The 9,860-nt window shown below is 29.7% G+C and overlaps 1 pseudogene; it reads left to right on the top strand.

Moving 5' to 3' along the window:
* Positions 1–6,802: 6,802 nt before the first annotated feature.
* On the top strand, positions 6,803–7,849 carry LOC132940152 (uncharacterized; annotated as a pseudogene).
* The last annotated feature ends 2,011 nt before the right edge of the window (positions 7,850–9,860 follow it).

Raw genomic sequence — 9,860 nt, forward strand, 5'->3', positions numbered from 1 at the left:
TATATACAAAAAATTCAACTTGAGTTACATAACAAAAAAAAAAATTGATAGAGGGTGTTGGCGCCCGCGGGCAAAAGCATTTTAGAAAACAAAAATAAATTGAAATTAAAAACTTCAAACTAAAATGTCAAGAATCTTAAACAGAAAAAAACTATTCAAAATATTTAATTCATTAAAGAAGTATTTTTCATAGAGCACCAGGTTGCCAATGTTCAAAAAGTATATACAAACAATTTAACTAGAGTTACATAACAACAAAAAAAAATTGAAAGAGGGTGTTGGCGCCCGCAGGCGAATGCATTTTAGAAAACAAAAAAAAAAAAAAAAAATATTATAGTAGGAATACACATTACAAAGTCTATACAAAAAATTCAACAAGTCACATAACAAAAAAAAAATTGAAGGAGGGTGTTGGCGCCCGCAGGCAAAAGCATTTTAGAAAACAAAAAAAATTAAAATTAAAAACTTTAAATTAAAATGTCCAGAATCTTAAACAAAAAAAAACTATTCTGAATATTTAGTTCATTAATGATGGATTATCAAAGTGCACCATGTTATCAATGTTCAAAAAGTATGTACAAAAAATTTAACTAGAGTTACATAAAAAAAAAAAAAATAGAAGGAGGGTGTTGGCGCCCGCGGGCAAAAGCATTTTAGAAAACAAAAATAAATTGAAATCAAAAACTTCAAACTAAAATGTCAAGAATCTTAAACAGGAAACAACTATTCAAAATATTTATTTCATTAAAGAAGGATTTTTCATAGAGCACCAGGTTGCCAATGTTCAAAAAGTATATACAAAAATGTAAGTAGAGTTACATAACAACAAACAAAATTGAAAGAGGGTGTTGGCGCCCGCAGGCAAATGAATTTTAGAAAACAAAAAAAAATTGAAATTAAAAACTTTAAACTAAAATGTCCAGAATCTTAAACAAAAAAAAACTATTCTGAATATTTAGTTCATTAATGATGGATTATCAAAGTGCACCAGGTTATCAATGTTCAAAAAGTATGTACAAAAAATTTAACTAGAGTTACATAACAACAAAAAAAAATTGAAAGAGGGTGTTGGCGCCTGCCGGCGAATGCATTTTAGAAAACAAAAAAAATTTAAAAAAAAATATTATAGTAGTTATACACATTACAAAGTTTATACAAAAAAATCAACTAAAAATTGAAGGAGCGTGTTGGCGCCCGCGGGCAAAAGCATTTTAGAAAACAAGAAAAAATTAAAATTAAAAACTTCAAACCAAAATGTCCAGAATCTTAAACAGAAAAAAACTATTCAAAATATTTAGTTCATTAAAGAAGGATTTTTCATAGAGCACCAGATTTTCAATGTTCAAAAAGTATATACAAAAAATTCAACTAGAGTTACATACCAAAAAAAAAATTGAAAGAGGGTGTTGGCGGCCGCGGGCAAAAGCATTTTAGAAAACAAAAATAAATTGAAATTAAAAACTTCAAACTAAAATGTCAAGAATCTTAAACAGAAAAAAACTATTCAAAATATTTAGTTCATTAAAGAAGGATTTTTCATAGAGCACCAGGTTGCCAAAGTTCAAAAAGAATATACAAACAATTTAACTAGAGTTACATAACAACAAAAAAAAATTGAAAGAGGGTGTTGGCGCCCGCAGGCGAATGCATTTTAATAAACAAAAAAAAAATTTAAAAAAAATATTATAGTAGGAATACACATTACAAAGTCTATACAAAAAATTCAACAAGTCACATAACAAAAAAAAAATTGAAGGAGGGTGTTGGCACCCGCAGGCAAAAGCATTTTAGAAAACAAAAAAATATTTAAATTAAAAATAATATTATAGGAATACACATTTCAAAGTCTATACAAAAAATTCAACTAGTCACATAACTAAAAAAAAATTGAAGGAGGGTGTTGGCGCCCGCAGGCAAAAGCATTTTAGAAAACAAAAAAAAATTTTAATTAAAAACTTCAAACCAAAATGTCCAGAATCTTAAACAGAAAAAAACTATTCAAAATATTTAGTTCATTAATGATGGATTATCAAAGTGCACCAGGTTATCAATGTTCAAAAAGTATGTACAAAAAATTTAACTAGAGTTACATAACAACAAAAAAAAATTGAAAAAGGGTGTTGGCGCCTGCCGGCGAATGCATTTTAGAAAAAAAAAAAAAATTAAAAAAAAAATATTATAGTAGGAATACACATTACAAAGTCTATACAAAAAATTCAACTAGTTACATAACAAAAAAAAAAATTGAAAGAGGGTGTTGGCGCCCGCAGGCGAATGAATTTTAGAAAACAAAAAAAAATTGAAATTAAAAACTTTAAACTAAAATGTCCAGAATCTTACAAAAACATAACAAAAAAAAAATTGAAGGAGGGTGTTGGCACCCGCAGGCAAAAGCATTTTAGAAAACAAAAAAATATTTAAATTAAAATAATATTATAGGAATACACATTTCAAAGTCTATACAAAAAATTCAACTAGTCACATAACTAAAAAAAAATTGAAGGAGGGTGTTGGCGCCCGCAGGCAAAAGCATTTTAGAAAACAAAAAAAAATTTTAATTAAAAACTTCAAACCAAAATGTCCAGAATCTTAAACAGAAAAAAACTATTCAAAATATTTAGTTCATTAATGATGGATTATCAAAGTGCACCAGGTTATCAATGTTCAAAAAGTATGTACAAAAAATTTAACTAGAGTTACATAACAACAAAAAAAAATTGAAAGAGGGTGTTGGCGCCTGCCGGCGAATGCATTTTAGAAAAAAAAAAAAAATTTAAAAAAAAATATTATAGTAGGAATACACATTACAAAGTCTATACAAAAAATTCAACTAGTTACATAACAAAAAAAAAAATTGAAAGAGGGTGTTGACGCCCGCAGGCGAATGAATTTTAGAAAACAAAAAAAAATTGAAATTAAAAACTTTAAACTAAAATGTCCAGAATCTTACAAAAACATAACAAAAAAAAAATTGAAGGAGGGTGTTGGCACCCGCAGGCAAAAGCATTTTAGAAAACAAAAAAAATTTAAATTAAAAATAATATTATAGGAATACACATTTCAAAGTCTATACAAAAAATTCAACTAGTCACATAACTAAAAAAAAATTGAAGGAGGGTGTTGGCGCCCGCAGGCAAAAGCATTTTAGAAAACAAAAAAAATTAAAATTAAAAACTTTAAATTAAAATGTCCAGAATCTTAAACAAAAAAAAACTATTCTGAATATTTAGTTCATTAATGATTGATTATCAAAGTGCACCATGTTATCAATGTTCAAAAAGTATGTACAAAAAATTTAACTAGAGTTACATAAAAAAAAAAAAAATAGAAGGAGGGTGTTGGCGCCCGCAGGCAAATGAATTTTAGAAAACAAAAAAAAATTGAAATTAAAAACTTTAAACTAAAATGTCCAGAATCTTAAACAAAAAAAAACTATTCTGAATATTTAGTTCATTAATGATGGATTATCAAAGTGCACCAGGTTATCAATGTTCAAAAAGTATGTACAAAAAATTTAACTAGAGTTACATAACAACAAAAAAAAATTGAAAGAGGGTGTTGGCGCCTGCCGGCGAATGCATTTTAGAAAACAAAAAAAATTTAAAAAAAAATATTATAGTAGTTATACACATTACAAAGTTTATACAAAAAATTCAACTAAAAATTGAAGGAGCGTGTTGGCGCCCGCGGGCAAAAGCATTTTAGAAAACAAGAAAAAATTAAAATTAAAAACTTCAAACCAAAATGTCCAGAATCTTAAACAGAAAAAAACTATTCAAAATATTTAGTTCATTAAAGAAGGATTTTTCATAGAGCACCAGATTTTCAATGTTCAAAAAGTATATACAAAAAATTCAACTAGAGTTACATACCAAAAAAAAAATTGAAAGAGGGTGTTGGCGGCCGCGGGCAAAAGCATTTTAGAAAACAAAAATAAATTGAAATTAAAAACTTCAAACTAAAATGTCAAGAATCTTAAACAGAAAAAAACTATTCAAAATATTTAGTTCATTAAAGAAGGATTTTTCATAGAGCACCAGGTTGCCAATGTTCAAAAAGTATATACAAACAATTTAACTAGAGTTACATAACAACAAAAAAAAATTGAAAGAGGGTGTTGGCGCCCGCAGGCGAATGCATTTTAGAAAACAAAAAAAAAATTTAAAAAAAATATTATAGTAGGAATACACATTACAAAGTCTATACAAAAAATTCAACAAGTCACATAACAAAAAAAAAATTGAAGGAGGGTGTTGGCACCCGCAGGCAAAAGCATTTTAGAAAACAAAAAAATATTTAAATTAAAAATAATATTATAGGAATACACATTTCAAAGTCTATACAAAAAATTCAACTAGTCACATAACTAAAAAAAAATTGAAGGAGGGTGTTGGCGCCCGCAGGCAAAAGCATTTTAGAAAACAAAAAAAAATTTTAATTAAAAACTTCAAACCAAAATGTCCAGAATCTTAAACAGAAAAAAACTATTCAAAATATTTAGTTCATTAATGATGGATTATCAAAGTGCACCAGGTTATCAATGTTCAAAAAGTATGTACAAAAAATTTAACTAGAGTTACATAACAACAAAAAAAAATTGAAAGAGGGTGTTGGCGCCTGCCGGCGAATGCATTTTAGAAAAAAAAAAAAAATTTAAAAAAAAATATTATAGTAGGAATACACATTACAAAGTCTATACAAAAAATTCAACTAGTTACATAACAAAAAAAAAAATTGAAAGAGGGTGTTGACGCCCGCAGGCGAATGAATTTTAGAAAACAAAAAAAAATTGAAATTAAAAACTTTAAACTAAAATGTCCAGAATCTTACAAAAACATAACAAAAAAAAAATTGAAGGAGGGTGTTGGCACCCGCAGGCAAAAGCATTTTAGAAAACAAAAAAAATTTAAATTAAAAATAATATTATAGGAATACACATTTCAAAGTCTATACAAAAAATTCAACTAGTCACATAACTAAAAAAAAATTGAAGGAGGGTGTTGGCGCCCGTGGGCAAAAGCATTTTAGAAAACAAAAATAAATTGAAATTAAAAACTTCAAACTAAAATGAGAAACCTGGGTGAAATAACACTAACTAAAAAAATACGATGGAAGCTAAATACAGCAATACATGTTAACTACATTCCAAAAACTAGGTATTGTTTACATTATAATAATACGAACAATTATTATGATCAGAGGTGTATTACCGTAATATATGTATAAGAAAATGTAATTGAAAATGATTTAATTTATAAAGGATGCAAAGAAATTAAATGAGAAAAAGGTCCTGTACGGACTCTACTATGTAATTGTTATTTATGAAGGACATAAAATAATGTTAAATTTAAAATAATATTGTATTTGGCTGGGTCAATATTAAATTACGAACTATTAAGTCTAAATGCAAATATAAACATAGTCAAATATCTATCTACATTTTATAATTTGTTGTGGTAAAAAAATCATTAATTAATGTTGGCTGTATTTGAGTTTTTAATAACTATACTGGTACAACTCTAGCTGACAGTCTTTAAGACGTCTAGTTTCCTCTCCTATCCTCACCTTACCTCACCTAACCAAATTAATAATATTTAAATATTTTCTTTCATTGTTATGTTTACAATATCGAATACCTTGATAGTTAGTAGGAAAAGATCATGGCAAAGCTCACGACCAGTGATGATAGTCGTCTATCATCACCATAGCTTCAACTAACCATAGGTTTACCTAACTAACCTTCATATGACTTATTAGGAAACATTGAATAAAAAGGCCCTGAGTTGCAGGTTGCTGAACTTAAGTGTTTGATTATCAAGTTGATCCTTTGATTGTTTTACACCTTAATCCATGCTATGGATGGAGCCTATAGATAATAAAGATATGGATAGGCCACGCTTATGCTCAATACATTTGAGGCCGCGTTCCCAGAGGGGAAGGCAATTGAGGCTCCTATATATTGATAGTCGATACTTGATATAGGTATACTTTATTTGGCCTCAATTGTTCCCCTCGAAGACCGCTGTTAAGACCATTATGTTATATCTTTATTATCTATGATGGAGCCATACCCAGCTCACTCGTGTAAACAGTGTGGGTCTGGGCCCCATACTCTGATATTAAAAGCCCAGCCCACCTTCATATTATTCTCTATGCAATAAGTACATTTAAGACAAATTTGTAAATCAATGCACAGTCTCTCTATTGTACTAATATTTGTGATTTCATTAATTTTCAGTATATTTTGTATTATTAGATTGGGAAAACATAAAACAATATAATTTACACAAGACTGTGGCTAACACAATCATACTTTGATTATAGTATATGATATAAGTACCTTCTATATTTGAATTAATCGTTTTTTTTTCGTGTAATTTATTGGTGGACGGCACTTTAATTACGGTCCCTCAACTTACTGAGGCAACCTTGAGGCATTTCCTTTTAGGAAATTAATTAAATCCTCAAACATAACTCTTAATTTAAGAGTTTGTAACTAATACAATCATAATATAATATGAGTATAGTACATTTCGTAATATTTTTTTATAATATTTACCGTTAGTGAAATATTAAGTTTGTATTTCTAATATATTATATGTTATGAAATTTATGAACGACACTTGCACCATGGCCCCTCGATATAGTAATGTGGCGACCCGGCACATCTCTTTTAGATAAATGATTAAATACTTAATCAAGTCTTCCAATTTACTAAACATTTATAAGTCCGGCTATTACGCTCAACGTGCACGCACGTAGTTGCCTATGAGCTCCGTTACCGCACTCGCAGTTCGATAATATGGTAGACAAAGTCCACGACACCGGTGGCGACTCGCTCCAGACATATATGTCTAACAAACGCAATTTTTCAAATTTGTCAATTTCGCCAAAAGTTGCTGATAAATAGTCAAAAAAATTCGTTACACCTAATCGGTATGCCGCCTTGTACTCTGATGATTCTAGTGACAACATATTTAATACGTCCACCAACAGTGCGACAGTTTGCAACGAAAAATCATCAGGTCCTGCAAAACAAAATATCGAGCAGCCTACGCTCGATACACAAGACGTCACGCCACCTCCGTTTTACATCTCCAACATCTCAAATTTCTCCGCCTTCACAAATGAGCTAACAAGGTTGACCGGTCCAAACGCATTTACCTGTAAGTCTACTAAATCATAACTGATCGTATATCCCAGAGGCGTACTCAACTACAACACTATTCTGAATCATCTCAATAATATACTGATTCCAGTTTTCATACTTTTCAAGCTCGCGTTAATCGCTCATTAAGAGTCGCAATAAGAAATCTCCACCATTCCACATTGTGTACGGAAATTTCTGTCGCCTAGTCGGAAGAGGGACATTCTATGAAACAAGTAATCAATGTCCAAGATAAAAATAGTCGCGGTCTCCCATTATTTTTTGTTGATTTATATCGTCAGAATAATAACAAAGATATTTTCAATATCACTTCGCTACTTGATACCAAAGTTATAATCGAAAAACCTCATCTGTCCCGCCGTGGTCCGCCTCAGTGCCATAATTGTCAAGCCTACGGCCATACCGATAACTACTGTCAACATGAATCTAGGTGCGTCAAATGCGGTGGAGACCACCGCTCCGTGAACTGCACAAACGACCGAGCTAGTCCAGCCAAATGCGCGCTCCGTTCTGAGGTACACACGGCCAACTACAAAGGATGCCGTGTTTATCAATCCGTTACAAAAAAACGCAAAAATACAAATGTACCAATGCCTACAAAGTCTTCGTCAAACGATGTCCCAGGAGATCATGCTCGGCAGCTTCCAAGGAAATCCTATGCTGCAGCGATTAAAACGGTAACCTCTTCCATGGAATCCATTACAAATGTTTTATCAGAATTTATTTCTAATTTTAACTCTTTAATTACTCCACTAATTAATCTCCTTACCGAGATTGTCAATAAACGTTTCTGTCCATAGTGTACAGGTTTTTCCCTTTTTATCTATCTTTTCATCGTATATCAGACCATACCTACAATTATTACTTATCTTTTTTTACTTTAGTTTATATAAACACGTTGCTATTTTATCTATTTGTATACATTTTGCTCATGCTAACAAATATCATTAATTTTATATATCATACTATATTTTATACCAATTGTAATTATCCATAGTACTTAAAAATTTTAATTATTATATTATAATGTTAAAAGTTATGTAAACTTTCAATATCCCTAGATTTAGATAGCCTTAGGCTAGGAATATCTTATGTTTAATTCACAAAAAAAAAAAAAAAAACTAAACATTTTTATTTTCTAGATAATTTGAAGAAAAATTTAAAATTGAAGAGAGACTGTGTGAATTAACAAAATTTTTGGTATGAAATGTTTATTTGAACACCTGTTATAATGTATTATATTGAACTTAAGTTAATTTTTTATAATGTACTATAGTAAACATTTGAACATTTATTACAATATACGTAATTATACATAGATTTCAAGTATGATTTTTTTTAGTTTTTTTTTTTAAAGTCACCTACCTACTACAATACAAGACACTTAATTTTTATATTTTGAAGCAATGTATGTTTTGGATTATTTAGATCTATATAAACTAAATTTCAGACCCATAGTTTAGTATTTAAAAATTGTATGATCATGTATGATCATGTATGATGAACCAAATTTTATCAGACTCTATACTAGAATGTTGTAGTTAAATTAAACTATAATAAGTATGTGGAATAACAGTACCTAACCTTCTATGATAATTTGTTATGAATATAATATTTTAAGTAATAGCTCAAATTTAGCACTTTTACGGTACTTAATACATTTTCCTAATATTTTAACAGAAATTATGGAGCTAATAAAATAGAAATACCTATATTATATTATGTCACGGTCCATAGTTCATAGTTTTGTTTCATTTATAATAATAATGCTTTTTAATATACTTTTTCATAAATTAATATTTATTACAGTTGGCTTTTATGATTTGTTTGAACTATTAGTAGGTACGTATCCCTATTATTACAACACCGTTACTAATATGCGTTTTTTTGGGGTTAGTTAATATAATTGCATGTTTTCATGATTTCTTCGTATTTATGCTTATTTTCTTAAAATGTTTTTATATTTTCGGTTCATCCGTTACCTACCTACATACCTACCTAACAAGTGTGTAAATAAAGAATTTTTTTTGTAAACCAATTTGAATTATAATTTATTAATTAAAAAAAAAAATAATAAAAACGTTTTCATTCAGTATTTTTTTGAATTTTAAGTGCATATTTTTGAATATTTCAGTGCATATATTTTCCTGTTTTTAGTGCATACATGCAGGCAAATATTTAACACTTTATCATTGCATTAAATAAACAGCCCTGCTAAATACTTTTACTTCCAATCGTAATAACTACCACAGTTAATTTTAATGTCAAATTGTCAACAATCAACTGCTTCTTCAACTTGATAACACTAAGAGGATGTCAGATTTTTAGCGCACCATTTATTTCTTTCTCTGACCCAATCATTGTAGTGTTTTCTTAATATTACATTTGGTATGCTACACGTGGGTCAAAGATGGAAAACAAATAGTGCGCTGACATCCCAACCGGCAACAAGTTTACACGAGTGAGCTGGGTATGGCTCCATCATAGATATACTCTGTCCCACGAGAGATCATGCCGCGCACCGACCAAAACTAGTCCCCCCACGCTTCATACCCGTAACTGTGGAACCAGTTTCGACAGCAGGGTGACGCAGGGGGATGCGCAGAACCGGCATGTTCTCCTGTAGGACAGAGTATAATAAAGATATTGATAGGACATAATGGTCTTATCAGCGGTCTTATTATCTATGGGC

The sequence above is a fragment of the Metopolophium dirhodum genome, chromosome 3 (genome assembly GCF_019925205.1).
Source record: "Metopolophium dirhodum isolate CAU chromosome 3, ASM1992520v1, whole genome shotgun sequence".
In the NCBI taxonomy this organism is placed as follows: Eukaryota; Metazoa; Arthropoda; class Insecta; order Hemiptera; family Aphididae; genus Metopolophium; species Metopolophium dirhodum.